At 44.7% G+C, this 16,303-nt stretch overlaps 1 protein-coding gene across 18 annotated transcripts in view; it reads right to left on the reverse strand.

Annotated features, from left to right (window-relative positions):
• Positions 1–16,303, reverse strand: part of LPP (LIM domain containing preferred translocation partner in lipoma) — a 327,364-nt gene that overhangs the window by 258,198 nt on the left and 52,863 nt on the right. For all 18 annotated transcript variants that reach the window (XR_015274477.1, XR_015274479.1, XR_015274481.1 and 15 more), the window contains one exon: positions 6,695–6,793. The gene's annotated coding sequence lies outside the window, so the exon portion shown is untranslated. The remainder of the gene's footprint in view (positions 1–6,694; positions 6,794–16,303) is intronic.

The following is a 16,303-nucleotide window of genomic DNA, read 5'->3' on the forward strand; positions in this document are numbered from 1 at the left end:
TTTTTTGACAACAACTTCAAAATGTTTAAGCTCATTTCACCATGTTTGGTTTGATTTTGAATACAGTAACACACAAGCAATGAATTCTTTTTTTTTTTTTTTCGAAGTACAGCTCCCATAAGCTAAAAAAGTAAATGGGAGTGATTTGCTTCCTGGGGTATGGAACTGGAACATTTTTCTAGCACCTAATAAAACATTGTTTGGTTGATACTAACCATTAAAATATGTGTTTCAAGTCATGTAATGTTCCCTGTGAAATTTGCCTTTTTGCTCCATGAAAAAAAGGGCACTGAAAGGAATTCTGCAGCCATAAGGATCTCACTTAATTCATGGAAGTATCATTTTAAAAGCCTCACAACGTGATCAAAGCACTGTTGAGAACAGATGTTCCAGGCTTTACAAATTCCAGCGTAAGTATTTTTTATGACATTTATCACTGCTAAATTCTTTCAGCCATATTTTTCCCCACAAGAAGCATGTAGGCACTTTCCTCCTCGGGGAGGACATGCTCACATGTGGACTGGTCTCCAGCCACAGACCTTCTCCTGCCAGCATCCCTCCCCATCCACAGTGAGGAGAGCTGTGTCATCAGCAGCTACAGTGGTAGCCAGACCCCAGCAGAGCTGGGCATTGTGTCCCCCACTTCACAAGGGGAATTCAGTGTAGGAATCCTTGTGTCAGACTCTGTCTCTCAACCCCTCACACAGACCCTATCACAGAAAAGTCACTGCTCCACTACCCTGTGGAGTAGTAACCAGAGTAACTGGTTCTGTAAGTACTAAGTACCCTAAGTGTACAGTAACTGTACACCAGAGCACAGCCTAGAGCCCTCCATAGAATGTCTTTTTGTTACCAGGGCACACACCATCATCATCCCTCCAGGCCACAGCAGGCCACCACTGTCTTGACAAGCTCTGAGCAACCTCATCCCACCTTAAAGCCAACCCTGCTCTGAGCCAGGAGCTGCACAAAAGACCTGCGTGACCCTTTCTACCTAAAATGTTGGATGATTATAGATCTCGAGTAGAAGCCACATGGAAATGCCCTCAGCCATGCCAACACCCCAGGAAAACACCCTCCCTGGTCCCTCAGCTGCTTCCATGGATGTGGAACCCTCTGGCTGTGCACAGGAGCCAGAAGGGTGCTTCCCTGGCTGTAGCAGAAGATACTCAGCACTGCCCAGATACAAGACCAAATGCAAGCAGGAGGTGCTGCAGTGCCTCAGGGGCTACTAAAGCCAGATGAGCTGAGCTAGAAGGAGCAACAACAGGGATCTGTGCAGGAACCTGCTTGTTCCTAAGACAGCAGCAATGAGTCCCCATTCCTGGACAGGATCATGGAGGCAGAGAGCACATATTTCAACTGCAATTCAAATCACAGTCAAATTTCCACCAAGAGCAAAGTTCCCACAAAGTTTAGCTCTCCACAGTCAGTTTCTATGTATTAACAGTCTCGGGAACATCACCAAGTTCTCTGTTGACAGAAAGTCTAAACACCATGCAGTGCTGGGCAGTTTCATGAGAGTGAGCTGTGTACCAACAAGAGACTCACAACCACCCCAGAATCTGAAACATAAATTTATCTCTGAATAACATTGGGTTTTTCACCCCTTTCAAAAAAAAAAGGGATCTGAAACAACCAGCTCCTTTCAAATTTCATACATTCGCAGAAGAGGGTGTTTGTGAAGAGGACCCCACAAGGACATCACTTCTCTAATATGTGCCCAATTTAGTTTCACCTGTCTCCATGTGCTCCCTTCCCAATTCCTACAACCTGCTTGCACATCCTGTTTCACTATGAACAACAAGCTTCTTCCTTGGGGCAGCAGCACTCCCTTCACTTCTCACAGTGAGCTTAGACACCAGTCAAAATGGGAGCAAAAACACCAGACAAGTTTACCTGTCTTGCTTATCCAGACTGTAAAGCCCAATCAAGGCATCACCAGAGCTGTGGCAGATCCTCACCCTGGGCTTTGGGTACCACCAAAATGACAGAGCAACAGGCCCACTGTTAAGTCATCCATCAAGATAAAAGAGTGGCCTCTGGATAAAGCAGCACAAGGCAAAGAAGGTCTCCCAGAACAAGGAAAAATTAGGAAAATACATGAGAGGAGAGACACCAAGGTTGCAGTGACAGGGAGGATACTGAAGGTGAGCACAGATCTGGGGAACAGAGACAATTCAAGCAAACGCTGAAGGATGTTGGAAGAGCAAACACAAGCAAAAAGAGGATCTACCAGCAAAGGAATCACAAGCAATCACAGCAGCAGTCTTCCTCTTGCCAATTCCATGTGCTTTTCTTGATGGACATCCTAGTGCAAGGACTTCATGTGTTGTTGAAAACTCATTTATTTCTTCATTTATGAGGTACAACTTTGTACTTTAAGTACACACAAAATATGTGCTGAAAATTTAAACACTCACACAAAATCTTGCCATGCTGGCAACAGAAACTTTGTATGTGCACGGGCAAGTGCTGGCACACAAACACATGCATTCACACCTATGCTACAGCTTTTCAGCAAAAGGAATGCTCCCCTAAGAGTCTTCAGAATGAGAAAGGAAAGGAGGAGGGGTGTACAGCACTGTCACAGACAGGCCAAGCTCCTCTGCTCCAGCCTCAGAGACAGCCAGCACTGATATCAAAGTCTGTTTTCCTGCAGGTCCTGTCCAGTCCCTCCCCTAATCTGTGGGAGCATCATCCCATCCTGCACTGCACCCTGGGCTGCAACCACCTCTGGAGTTTGAGTCTGGGTCACCCCTGCCCTTGCACTGCCCTGAGTCTGTTTTGTTATCTTGCCTCCCCACTCCAAGTGAATTTTTTGGGTGATTTTAAGAAAGAGAAAAAGGCGGTGACCAATTCTCCGGCCTTCTGATTTAAACACTAAAAGAGAAAAAAATATTCCTACATTGCTTCCCTCTTGTTTTTCTAAATAAAAATAATGTATAGCCCTAACTGGATAATAAATATGCTCAAAAGCTGTCCTTAAGTAAAAGCTTTTGATAACAAATTGCCTGTGCTAACCGCTATTTTACTGTTGAATTTTTTATTGTTGCTTAAGCACTGCAATTATGCTAATAAGCCTGAGAGGATGGTACACTAAAGCATTGAATGTGACAGATATAATACTCAATAAAATGTTAATCTTACCTGAAAATTGGAATCAAACAGCCTTATTAGTATTTATGGATATGGCACCTCCAACATGTTTCTCTTAAGAGGAATATATATATGCAATAGATATTTCCAAATATACCCTACTATTTCTCATGCCTCCACAGAATTTAATTCCAGGTGGCTATTACCCCTGCTGCTAATTGCCAGTCCCTTTTGGAATAAGAAAAGAGTGTGCTGCTTTCTGGGACATGCAAAACTCCTGCACATTGGAGAGCTTTTCCTTCGCCACCTGGAGGATGGCAGCTGTCTCTGGGGATGGGGACAGCTGTCCCCAGCTCTCAGCACGGCCACCAGGCTTGTGAGGGTGTGGCACCACACAACAAAGGCTCTGCTCTGCCACCCTCTTAGGTATTTTCCCCGTATCCTCACCTTTTATGTGCAAGGCAGGTAAATCCAGCAAAGGGTTCAGTTATTTACAGGTGCTAGAGAAATGACATCTGGATTTTAAGATGGGCCTAAAGACAAATTTATTTATTTTACTCTAAAACATTTCAGCTGGTGATAACAGGGAACCAGACCCATCCACTTCACTGCAAGTCACAGCTCTGCTGGTTTGGACCAAGAGCTGTGGAGCTGAGGCAGGGGTCCGGCATGGAGGTGCTCTGTAGATGACTTCCCACAAGCTGCATTGCTTTTTGCACCTTTATTTCACCACCTAGCCCCAGTCTGCTTTCTCAATTGACTGCATAGCTTTTTTGTAGGCTTTTTCCAGAGGGATTTTTGGATAAACCCATGGGTTTCAGATCCAGCCTCAGGGCTCCACCACCATGACCTTCCTGTGAATAAAATTAAAGTGGTCTTTAGCACCTTGACTTTCTCATCTACAGAAGGAAGAAAAAATAAACTCAGAAGAGCCACATGCTTCAAACAAACTATACTTACATTTTTGACCAGGGTCTAAAGAGCCCATTTGTTCACAATGGACTGTGTAGTTTTCAAGTGCTGCAGATTAATGTCCAAATAGCAGCTGCTGGTTTCCAGCTTCGCTCCTCATGCTGCTCTCACCCACGGGAGTCAATTCTGCTGACATCAATAACCACCGTGATATTTCCTGATAGTAAAGCAAGATCCTTACCACTGGATAATGCACGCCTCTATGGTGGCAAACACTAGGTGGGAGGTATCTAGGAATTCTTTTCATGAATAGTCACAGCAGGGAAAACGCAGCTGTGAAATCTGGGACTCCCAAAAGGCTCAGAGATCACAGCAGGTGACACAGGACACAACTCAAAACACCACGCTGGCTTGCACTGAGGGCAAGGATGCAGTGCAGGGATGGCAACAGGGTGGCTTTGCAGGACAGAGCTTAGAGCAGCTCCACAAACCCTCATCTGCATTGCAAGGAGCACAGCACTTAGAAAAAAAAAAATCAGTTGCTAAATCAAGGGAATCTACCAATTGACTGAGCTGGCACCTCAAAGAGCCAGGAGATGCATCCAGGGCTCCTCCACCCCAAGCAAGCCCCAGCACAAGATGCCAGACACCAAATTTCAGGAGCAGACAACTGAACCAGGCACACAGCTACAAAGTGCTGCAGGACCCTGCAGCCACTCCCATAGAGGTGGCAGGACTCATCCCTGCCATGTTAAGTGAGTCTTGTCATTATTTTCAACCCTGCAGGGAAATCTAAATTGAACTTTGGCATATTGCTTTCTTCTGCAGCAATGCTCGAATGTTAACTCCAGTCCTGACAGGCATATTAATGGACTATTCTTTGCAAATAATCTTACCCTGACCAGTCCAAAAGGTCAGAACCATAAAAAAGAATAACAATTCTTTAAAAAAGCACAAAGATGGAAAACCATCACTACCATTGGCACAACCCCTCAACTTATTAACTGTCCTTGCAACAAGGTGAATTACAAGGTCTTGGATTTATTTGATTGATTGAGATCAAAAGATCATGGGGGAACACAGTAAATTGTATCTTTCCATGAACACATTTTGCTTTCAAGATTTGAGCAGATAGTTGCAGGAATTGAAAAGCTCAAGAGGAAGAAAAAAAGAAAAGAGAAAAAATAAAAGAGCATGTACAAAGGTGACTTCAAAAAGGCATCCCTTATTTTCTTCTTGACACCACCTGCATTTCTTAGAGCTATTTGCAAGTTTCTTCCATGTCCCCATACCCCTGAGACACAACAGCTTATCTCTGCTATGCAGAAGACGATAAGGAACAATAAGACACTGGTGTAACTCCAGAGCAGACACCAGTGTTTGCTGACATTAGGGATGAAATGTAAATTTTAGAGAAACCAAAGTTCAACAAGAGGTTGAAGAACTTCCCATTGAAATCCAGATGTCCTACATGATAAGACAGGTATCTCACTGATCTTCTTCACTGGACCAAGGAAGACAAAGCACCTGCACACCCCCTGGTCATACGATGGCTTGGAGGCTGCCTGAGCCCAGGTTCCGTTTGTCATTGGCAGCTCCCAGGGAAAGGATGAACGAGGAAGAAGCAAGGGAACTAAAGGAGCAGCTATCTTCAGGACTTAATTTTAAGACCTAGCTGGTGAGCCATCATTTTTAAACTCAGGAGAAGCCTGCTGTGTTTGCTATCAAGACAAGACAAAGAAACACAATGGAGAACATGAACAGAAGAGCAAGAGAAGAAAAATTCAACTCTCCTCCACTTCATCAGCCCAAGAAAAAGAGAGGAAAAGTAATCACCCGATTCCTTTCTCTGTGTTTCACACGATATTCGTGTTTTGCTCAGTATACCTGTACTTGTATTGTGTTCTCATGTCACAAAAAAGCAGATGAGATTACACCCCTGAGAGTAAGGGTAAATCCCTTACATGGACCATGGAAGAGACCCAAATTCTCAGAAACTTACTACCAAGGAGCCAGAATTGATACAACCTCCTGTTTTTACCACAAGTTTGCACTGCATGCCAACAACAGATGATTAAACCTCTTCTTTCCCCTGATCTTATGCTTCCCTCCAGAATAACATCATTCAGGTAACAAAGTCACTGAGCACCAGCGTTAATTGCCACTGCATCAATTCTTCACCAAACCATATAGCTCATTCTGCACATATACACTCTGCTTTGTCTTTCACCTTATCAGCTTTGAATAAGGTTGTTAAGATAAGAATTTCACACATTCCCATTTCTAATCATCAGCAGGACTCTCCAGAAGTCACCTAGACAATTTTTCCACCAATGAAAGGATCGGTTCTCCTAAAAGCACATCTGCTACTGCTCTTCCAACTTGTTCTTGAACCTCTCCATGACTGAAACTGCCTAACCTCCTGGGGGGATCCACTCCAGCATTCACCTATCCTTAATGCAGACCATTCATAGACACACCTCAGCTAAATTTCCTTGCTGCAATTTAAGTTTATAATTTGTTTTATTTGCAGTGGACAGATTTAGTTTATTCTCTCTCTCCATGACAAATTCACTATTTCCAAAATTTACAAGTTGGGGCAGTGCTGCTTGTCCTCTCTTTGCCCATTCTGCTTCTGCTCACAGCACATTCTCAACCTCTGCATGTGTTTGTGTCTCCTTACCCCAAGAGAGCAGGCACTTGGATATCACAAGGCTATTTCAGGGGAAGATGCTCGCATCCAAAGGCTGATGCATTCAGGCACTCACAGTTACAAAGCACTCTGAAACAAAAAAAAAAGAGATTTGTCTTCAGGATGGCAGGAAGAGTCCAGTCCAGGAGTAAAGGAAAAACCAGCAACTCTGAAATGCAATTTTCCCCACACTGTTATTTAGCATGCAAAGAGATCTTCAAAAGCAACATCACTGACTGTAGATACATCATGCACCACCACTTGGAGTTAGCCACATTTTCTCTGGCAATCACCATAAGGGTTTGATAATTTTGTGTTGTAGGAAACAAAGTGTTCATGGACTTTGCAGAGAGTTCTGCCAAGGTATAAGCAATACACAGCGCATGTCAAAATCAGATGGCTCTGACTCCAAAGCTTTAATCTCTGTGACAGAGGAAAAATTTTAATACTACCACTGGTGACTTTATTTGCAGTGTCACTGAAACCAACAGAGAAAAGATTTCCAGTCTGCTCTGAGATTTAAACGTGTGTAATTATGGGCTAGATCCAGAAGGTAAAAGTCAGGCTGTTGTATTCACTCCGTACCTCCTGATTCAGTATGTTCTAACTCGCAAAATGAAATCTTGCACGAACCCAAGTGTTTGGTGACAATGTAGAAAGGTAAAGAAAGGATTTACATGAACAGTGTTCAGAAACACAGGGGAGAGTTCTGAATGACAAAAACATCCCAAATTTCATGCAAGATAACAGGCAACAAGGGAGAGTAGCAATGATACATTTGCTGCCCTACTTCTAGAGGCTCTTGGAAAAACAGAGTTAGATGGTAGCAAACAATTTGCAACAACAGCACCTTTCAGCAGTAGATCACTTTTTGCACCCCAGCTCATCTAAATTCCTGTCTCCCCTCAGCAGGAGCTGCTCCTGCCCCCAAAGGATCTAAAGGCTTTGTAACAAATACACCTTTTCTGATGGTTGAAGCCAAGAAACACTCAATTTGTCACTTGCTGTGAAAACAATATGCTTCTTGCACATCTAAGGATGTGCCTACGCAAGAACTCAGTGTCTTGTCTTTTGCATGGATCATCCACCTGACTGTACCTTTGGCTACCACACTTTGTCCATCTCCAAGTTTCTGCTTGGGATGGTTTTTTTTCATCCTTTGTAATCCTACCAGCTGTCCTGGGCTTTTGCTTTCCTTCATCACTTGCACTCTTAGCAATGCCAACACTTACAGCCAGCCAGCCCAACTGCTGTCAGCACAGGAAGGTGACACACTCCTGTTTAGCACTGATTGGATAGCAGAAGTGCTGTTTCCAAGGCTAAAGAGGAATACCTACCCCAATAATGTCCCTAAAGCAGCACATAGCTGAGGAGACTGAGCAATAAATGCCTGAAGGTGAAAAACTCAAAGTAATCTTAAAATGTATGTTGGACAACTGATAAAAGACTCTAAATGCATGCCCATCTTTAAGGGTGAAAGTAGCTCCAAGGACTTCAACAAGATCATCTGCAGCTTCAGACACGTTACCTCCCAAAACACTAGTGAGATAAGGATGTTTAGCAAGGGATAGAGATATGAGGAATGCTTCCACTGAGAAAATACACCCATTTCTACAGCAGAATTAGGACAGCTGTTGAAACCCATGGAGTAGCATTGAATGGCAGCCCCGGACAGGGAGCCAAGACAACTACCACATGCAATTGAAACTGCCAAGGGATTAAGTTAGGTCAAATGTAATTACACAAATTGGATCCTGGCCAGAGTACTGGCTTATTCAAGAAAATTAAAAGAGGTGTTCAAAAGTTTCAGAGATTGAGTCCTCCTCCTGTTAATTATTTGGTGAGTCAGTCAGTGAAGTCTCAGTATTCTGGGAGGCCATCTGAAAAAGGGGAAAAAATGAGGCATAAACTTGAAAGGCATTAGAAGCGATTAGCAAAAGCCTTTGTTCTCCATGGCAATCCTGGCTGCACCAGTGCGAGAAAGCCTTTCATGTCCATGCTGAAAAGTGGCCTCAGTTCCTTTGATACTTATGGGAGGAAGCATTTAAATTTACAAATATCCCACTGACAGAAGTTACAGACAACAGTCGAGGAACTCCTGCATAACTCAGCCAGATCATACCAAGCTCTCAGGCAGGGAGTACTCCTGCTGAAGGGAGGAATGACAAGACACAAAGAAGTTCACTGACACCTGGAGCAATGTCCACTCTACATACTAGTGGTGTATGAAAGCTAAGTCATGTCAAAAAGGAGGTTACAGCCATGTGGGACAGTGGCTTCCTCTCCCTCATTCAGTTTTCAGAAGAGGGAGAGCATGCAAGGCAGGCAGTGGTAAGGAGACCAGAAAGGAAGCTTTGTGGTCTGGCAGCTGAGCGTCACTTAGAAAGATTAGATCCTGTTTATGCCTCTGCCATAAACCTTCTGAACGATAAGAGCAAAGTCACATATATCAAATTTTCCCACATATTTATTGCTGTGACTTTTGTGGCTGAATAAAGATACAGAAGGACTATGTCCAGAAGAGACAAGAGCTAGCAGGCAGGGATTGAGATTCTGTGTTCAACCTTTAATCAAGACTTGTACTATAACCATGTACAGCACTACAAAACACAGTGTTCTGGAAAAACAGGCCTTGTAAGTCTCAGTTTTGGCACCTGAAAGAAGTAGATGCCTATGCTACCTCTGTTTCTGGGAGTCATCATTAGAGATACACTCATTGCTGTCTTTGAAGCAGTTGGATGCGACAGTAAAAGCAGTATGGAATTGGAGATTAACCTTTTTTGGGTAGCTTATTCAGTGCAACGTACAGATGATGCACATGAAACAAACCATCTTTTGACTGACATGAAAAAAAACAGAGAGATGAAATAACTATCTTCTCAACAAGTGCCATACACGAGGCACGTCAAGTGACATGGCTTCATCTCACAGTGACAGCAGGTGAACACGCAACTGAAGCCTCTGCCATATTGATTTAGTGTGCTTTTTTTTTTCTTTTTTCCCTTTAACTTTTCATAAAATAAGCCAGGGAAAGGCAGACATTTCACAGCACAGATTGGTGCAATTTGTATTAATGGCCCAAGCATGGATGCAAGCAGCAGCTTGCTTCTCTTTGTGTGGAACAATCAACGGGGACAAGTCTGGTGGGACAACTGCTACCACGGCACACCTTGCCCCAGCCCAGCAACACGTCCTCCTCCAGCAGCTTCACAACGAGCTGGGCAAGAACTAAGAACACAGGAAAAAAACTCTGCTGTTTTGCCATGCTGTGCAAAATTCAGGGGCAAGCAAATGTGGAAAGAGGTTGCATTCTGTGCTGACCACACACAAGCTGTTATTCTTCCAAAAGGTAGTCAAGTGCTCTTCCAGGTAGCAAAAGCACAAATGGCCCAAATTCCTCATGCCTGGCACTCCTCTGACAAGGTAATCACTCCCTTGGAGTCCTCAGGCACCACACAGATGACAAAGATTTCTTTTGCAAATAGGAACAAAACAGCATGGCAGCTCTTCCCATTCTTCCCCAACACCTTCCAACCAGCCTCCTGTGAAGCAGGTCCAATGCTTCCACTGGAAAGACGCACAGGAAAAGGCAGGTCAGAGCCAGAGCCACGACATGACCAGTGCCACACAACATGAGCACCACCACACGTCGGGGGAAAGCACAGGGCTGATGGGACACACACTACAAAAAAATAGATTTTTCAGCACAAAACAGGGCAGCCTGAAGGGTTTCATGCCAAAGAGGGACCTACTGCCATGCTGGCCAGGGCGTGCAGGGGGACATCCCCTTGTGGCAGCAGCGGTGATTAACCAGTACTGATAACAGCCTCCAGTGCCTGAACAAAGCACAAGGAAACAGCACAGCAAGGACTAATGCCAAGTGGCAATAAAGACAGAGGCAGGGCTGTTGTTCAAATACCTTTTTATTTTTTTTATTTTTTTTTTTTGCCTAGGTTACTTGTTAAAAAAAAAATGGTTCTGCATGCAGGGACATCCTGTTCACTATATTAAATTAAAGGGATGATTCAAGAGGGAACAGCTTTCAGCAGGCAGTGGGGGGAAAATCAATTTCAGGTTGCTATGGACAACTGGGCTGTCTCCTGTAAAACAGAATCGGATTCAGCTCTACAAACCTGAACACTAAACATTCCCTCAAATACAACACACACACACTCACTAAATTAATGGATACAATAAAATACAGACTTGTGTCATCTCCCAGGTTTTTTGGCCAAATGAAGGATGTGCTCAAATCTGCTAATTGCCACTAACTACAGGACTGGAGTTTGGCTCAGTGGTGGCTCTCTGATTGCCAGTCCAATACTCCCTTACAGGGGAAAAGCCTTCTAGCAGCCAAATAAACCAGAGCAGATTCACCTTGCTCTGGGCTCTTCCGTGGGCTCTGGGCTTGCAGTGGGATCTAAAACCCTGTGCTGTGCTCCTGAAGAACTCAACTAGAAGGGATGGCAAAAACTCAGCCTGAGGCTCTCAAGTATGTCCTGGCTGATACTGGACAGGGGCAATTTAACCTGCTCTGGTCCTTGAATAGCCCAGATAGAAACAATGCCCTCCACCTGAGCAGCTGACCTATGGTCACAGCTGCAGTAGGAGCCTCACATGGAGGGACCACTGGGGACAACATGGTGGCCACAGTCCAACTCCAACATGGTATCCTCTCCCCATGTTTTGCACTGAAATAATTTCAAACAGGTTTCAAGCACCTCCTCCACTCCCTGCAGGAAGAAAAGCCTTGGTGAGAGAGACTGGAGCAGAGATGAGGCATTTGATTCTGTGTCCTTTCCCAGTAGCTGTTAAGAAATCAAAGAAATCCATCGAGATCAATCTCTCCATGAAGGCAACAGGAAACATTCCTATCCCATGATACTGTAAGTCTTATGGAGCAGTTAATGATTTTCCAATTAAATGTACCATCAAAATATAAGATTTTATTAGCAAAATCAATGATGTGTGCAGAGACAGTCCCACGTGTGTCTTAAAAAAAAAGTCTATGAATAAACCTGACAGGAATAAAGAACATCGTGCAATTATTACAGCTGTTTTACAGGATTCTCTAATCACAACAGCCCATACTTCTGGTAAAACACCTTAAGGCAGTACCACAAAAATAAAAAATAAAAAAAGAGTAGAAGCACAGCATTCCCTTACACTTGGAGAGTGCATTGTGTTTATTAAATTACATATTTTTTGCCAACAAGAAGATAACATCCTGGAAACAAAACCATCCCAATGCTTAAAAAAATATTTACTAGTCACCTGTCTTTTTCTCCTTCTCCACCAGTTCAGTGTTTCACTGCATTAGAAAAGCAACCAGTGGAAATTTACACCCATTTAAACCTAGCAGAAACTGAAGCAAGATAGAGAGGCTGCAACTTTTAGACAGACAAAATGCTAAGGGACTCCCAAATCCAACACTCATCAAGCCCACTACCCGATTTTTTGTGGACCTCTGGCTAACAAACAAGGAGCACCATTAAGTTGCATTTATAGCAAAATGCTCAAGAGTGCATGTGTGCTAAACAGTGACAAAAAACCCACTTAACAGTTCTAACCCAGACTTATACACAAGAGCCTAAGGTCCACTCAGAGGAAAAAAATTAAGTCTCTGTTCCACCTGGCTCTAAACAATCTCTGGATGCATGTGGGGATGGATAGGGAAAGAGTAACAAGAATACCCAACAGATGTTTCCATTAGCATAGATTTGCCATTCATTTCTCTTTCTTCTACCATCAAACTCCTTTATTATCCTTGCTGGATAATTTACAGTGCTTGTTGCAAAGTACAGTCTCTAAGAACAGAGACAACAAACGCTTGACAATGTAGAAGTTCAAAGAGCTGAGCCATGCATGACCTGCAAGCAGATTGTTGCTATTTCCCTGCATGTATAAAAGGGCTTTGCCTTCATGCAATGCTGGAACTTGTCATCATGAAACACCCTCCTATTACAACATGGCCCAGAGGAGCTACTATTTTGAGTCCTAATAACGTGCTGGGTTTTACAGGGAAGAAAGAAGGCAAGTAACATGGAACAACCCAGCTGTCAAGGAGAGAAACAGATGGGATCCTCACAAAGCTACACAGATTGCCTTAGTCAAGTGCTGTCACAGCCCATCCTTGAGATGGGAAAGCACGGTGCAGGAGCTAGATGAAAGGAGCTCGTGAAATTAAGTAGCATCATCACCTCCACAAGGCATGTGAAGAGACAACAGAGAACTGCTTTCCAGGCACTCTGATCCCAAGGCAGTAAAACATGACTCAGGGTTGTCAAGCTGCTTTTTCCAAATGCCTTTTGGCTGAGTGACAATTGCCCAATTCTCCCACCTCTTTGGCCCCCATGAAACACAGAGAGCATCCACAGAAGCACAGGCCACATCTGTGGTCTTGGAAAAGCTTTCCCTTGGGTAACAGGCACAAACAGGGCTGGCTGGAGGTGTCCCTGCTGACACGGCCCCAGGTGCTGGCAGGCAGGCAAGTTGCCACTGCACAGGTAGCACCAGGATTCACCCTGCTGTGGCTTCCAGTTCACAATGTGGCTTCAAACAACCTAGAAAATCACTTGCCATGGCAGTTCAGCTCCCAGTGCCTTGGCACACTGTGAACCAGTGACAGACCAGGAGAGGGGAGCCTGACCTTTCTCATTCAAGCTCTCAAAAGGGTGCTGCACCCAAGAGAACAAACCAGTGCTTTGGAAACCCAGGCCCACTTGGAGATATCAAGGCCCACATCCAACAGAGAACCTGTGCCCTGTACCTCCAGCCCGAGCATAGCCATTCACACCCACAGTGATTCAAACAGCAAAGGCTGAAGGCAGATTATGAATGAAGCAACAGGATCGATTGCCTTACCTCCCCTCCGCCTCCCACTAACCGGAAGATGCTATTCAGGGAAAATATAATTTAAAGGCAGAGGCTAATGATGAATCAAATTGATTTTTAGATGAAGAAAATAGATGTAATTGCAGTCTTTCTGCATGCAGCTTGCCAAGTCAGAGTGAGCTTCAGGAGAACCTGGCCCCCTCTCCCACTCCTCCATCCCACCTCTGTCTCACACCAAAGCAACAAAAAACCTCACAGAAAAGAAATTCCTTTACACAAGACAATTGAGTGTTGCTCAGAGCCAGCTCAATGCTGGCTTCTCTCTTCCTGCTCAACAGTACAGAGCCTGAATTAATGGATATACAGAGGGCCCACTTTCCAGGGAAAAGCGAATTCCAATCTTGCAGCTGGGAAGAATGCATCGTATGTCTGGTATTCACGCTGCGCCCTCTTTTCCTCTTCCTTTTTTTGGCCGTATAAGGAGCTGAGCACAGCAGGCTGGACCAGTGAGTGCAGAGCTGCCTGCTCAGCACCGTTAGACCTCAGACTTTGTTTGTCTTTACTGGAAATCCAATAAATCCATCTAGGAAAAAGGCTAGTGCATGCGCCATGGAGCGTCAGGCTCAGACATCGTGGTCTGGAGATGCAGGATCCAAACAGGAGCCAGCTGAATGAGCCCAGCCCAGCAAGTGCTCCTGCAGAGCTGCAAACACATGCACTGCACAGGCAGTAATTACCTTTATTACATTGCAGGGAAGGGGGGTGTTAACTTGAAAGCTAGAGACTAGAGTCCTGAAGGGTTGTTTCACAGGTCTGCAGTACTCAAAACCTGCACAGGAAATAAAAAAGCCAATCTGGCCTTGAGTGCACACACCCGGGGCTGGGAGGATTACGTGCCTTTGGCCACAGAGAAATACATCCTCTCTCACACACAGGTTATAAACAGGAGTGTGGGATTGCACCTTAGAAATGCAAATTGCTGGGAATTTTTCCTAGAGTCCTGACAATCCCTAAGTTTGAGTCTATTGTAGCAATTTCAGCAGCAGACTGGGATTTCCATATCCCCAACATAATTACAGTATTACCTTCCAAAAACATAAAACCTTTTTGCCATTACTGCTGCTTCTGCAAACAACAGAATATTCCTGTGGGCACCCAGGAGCAAAAAGGAGAGGAAAAGACATGTACCACATAACCTTCCCTTTAGGGAGAGTGATGGGTGCTGCCACATGGGATGGCAATACCAACCACGGGCCCCTCATGCTTGGCCCTAGGACCAAAGTGCAGGGGCAGAAACTCACAAGCAACCCAAACCCATCCAACCACCCTGTCTTGCCCTCCCACCTCTGTTAAACATGTGAAGTTCCATCTCCTTCCCAGCACTAGCAACTCTGGGATGCTGTTCCCCATTGCCACCCACTCTTTGGAGGTTCTGCCCCAGCCCCTGCAGCTCCTGCTTCCAGCCCTCCACTTCCACAGAGCTGCCTGCATAAGGAAAAGGGGAGGATAGCAGCCAGAAACTTTTTTGTGACATCTGAAAACAGTCTTCAGCCTTCACCTGTTATATCCAAACAGAGTCAGGGATGCTCTGAAGCACAGAATGAAGCGGCTTGGATGAAGACACGCAGTCAAAACTCAACTGGGGGAAGGGAAAGTTTCTAGCCTCATTAATAACAGCCTGAAATTAAAAGCAGAGCTTGTAGTACAGCTGCAATTTCAGCTACCCTGCTGCTTGTGTTAACAGTGCGGCTTTATTATGGTCAGGGATTAAAAACAGCTTCAACAATTAAAGGAGGGGAAAAAAAATAATGACTGAATGAAAGAACCACCAACAACAAAAATCAGTATAAAAAAAAAATTCCTGTGGGCTGGAATGATTAGCAAAAAACAGTTGTGTGCTGTGAAGAGCATGAGTGAATGCTTCCTTCCCCACACAGGCCCACACATGTCCCTGACAAGTGGGATTGTCCCTGACAATCACCTGTGGGAAACCACCCAGTGCCCTGTGGCTCAGCACCAGTCACCATCAGCCTCCCCAGGGACATCACCTCCTGCCCAGGAATAAGTGGTCCACAATCAGCCTGCTCCAAGCAGACAGCTTAGAAACTTCCTCATTCCTGCTGTCCAAATAACACAGCATTAAGAACAAAAATGGAAATAGTCTTGCAACAAATGACTAACATCACTTCTCAGGAGGCATGGTTCCATGGAGCAGCTCAGAAGAGCTGAGAAGCAGCATGCCTGTGTCTCTTGGAGGTGAGCTGCTTGCCCCAGGGTTCCTGAAGGCATTCACCCCGCATTCCCTGGCACCTGCCCTGACACCAACTGGGATAAGCTGCCACTGGGAAACCTCAGCTTGTTGTGTCTCAATACAACAGTCGTTGCCTTTGAGGGCTTGGCCAGTAATGCTGAGATTGAACCTACGCATTCTTCTTTATAAGAACTAAAAGCAGTACATTCATGAGAAAGAGGAAGACTATCTCCCTTCTCTTTCACCACCTTCCTGATAGAAGCATTCCTTGGAGACATCACCTTTAGGGCAATCACCTACCAGAAGTCCCTTCATGGCCAAGCTCACACTTGCTTTTTGTCAACAGTGTTTCTGCTCTGTGCCCTCACAGGTTTTAGCTTCCATTTCTCCTGGCTGCAAAGCAGGGGATATAAGCAGGGTTGGCCAACAGCTGACCTGAAATTTTGGAGTTTAGGATTTATTTCACTCCTTTTACTTCACTGTTGCTTTTGCCTTTGACCAACAACAGAAAAAGA

The sequence above is a fragment of the Cyanistes caeruleus genome, chromosome 10 (genome assembly GCF_971803275.1).
Source record: "Cyanistes caeruleus chromosome 10, bCyaCae1.hap1.1, whole genome shotgun sequence".
In the NCBI taxonomy this organism is placed as follows: Eukaryota; Metazoa; Chordata; class Aves; order Passeriformes; family Paridae; genus Cyanistes; species Cyanistes caeruleus.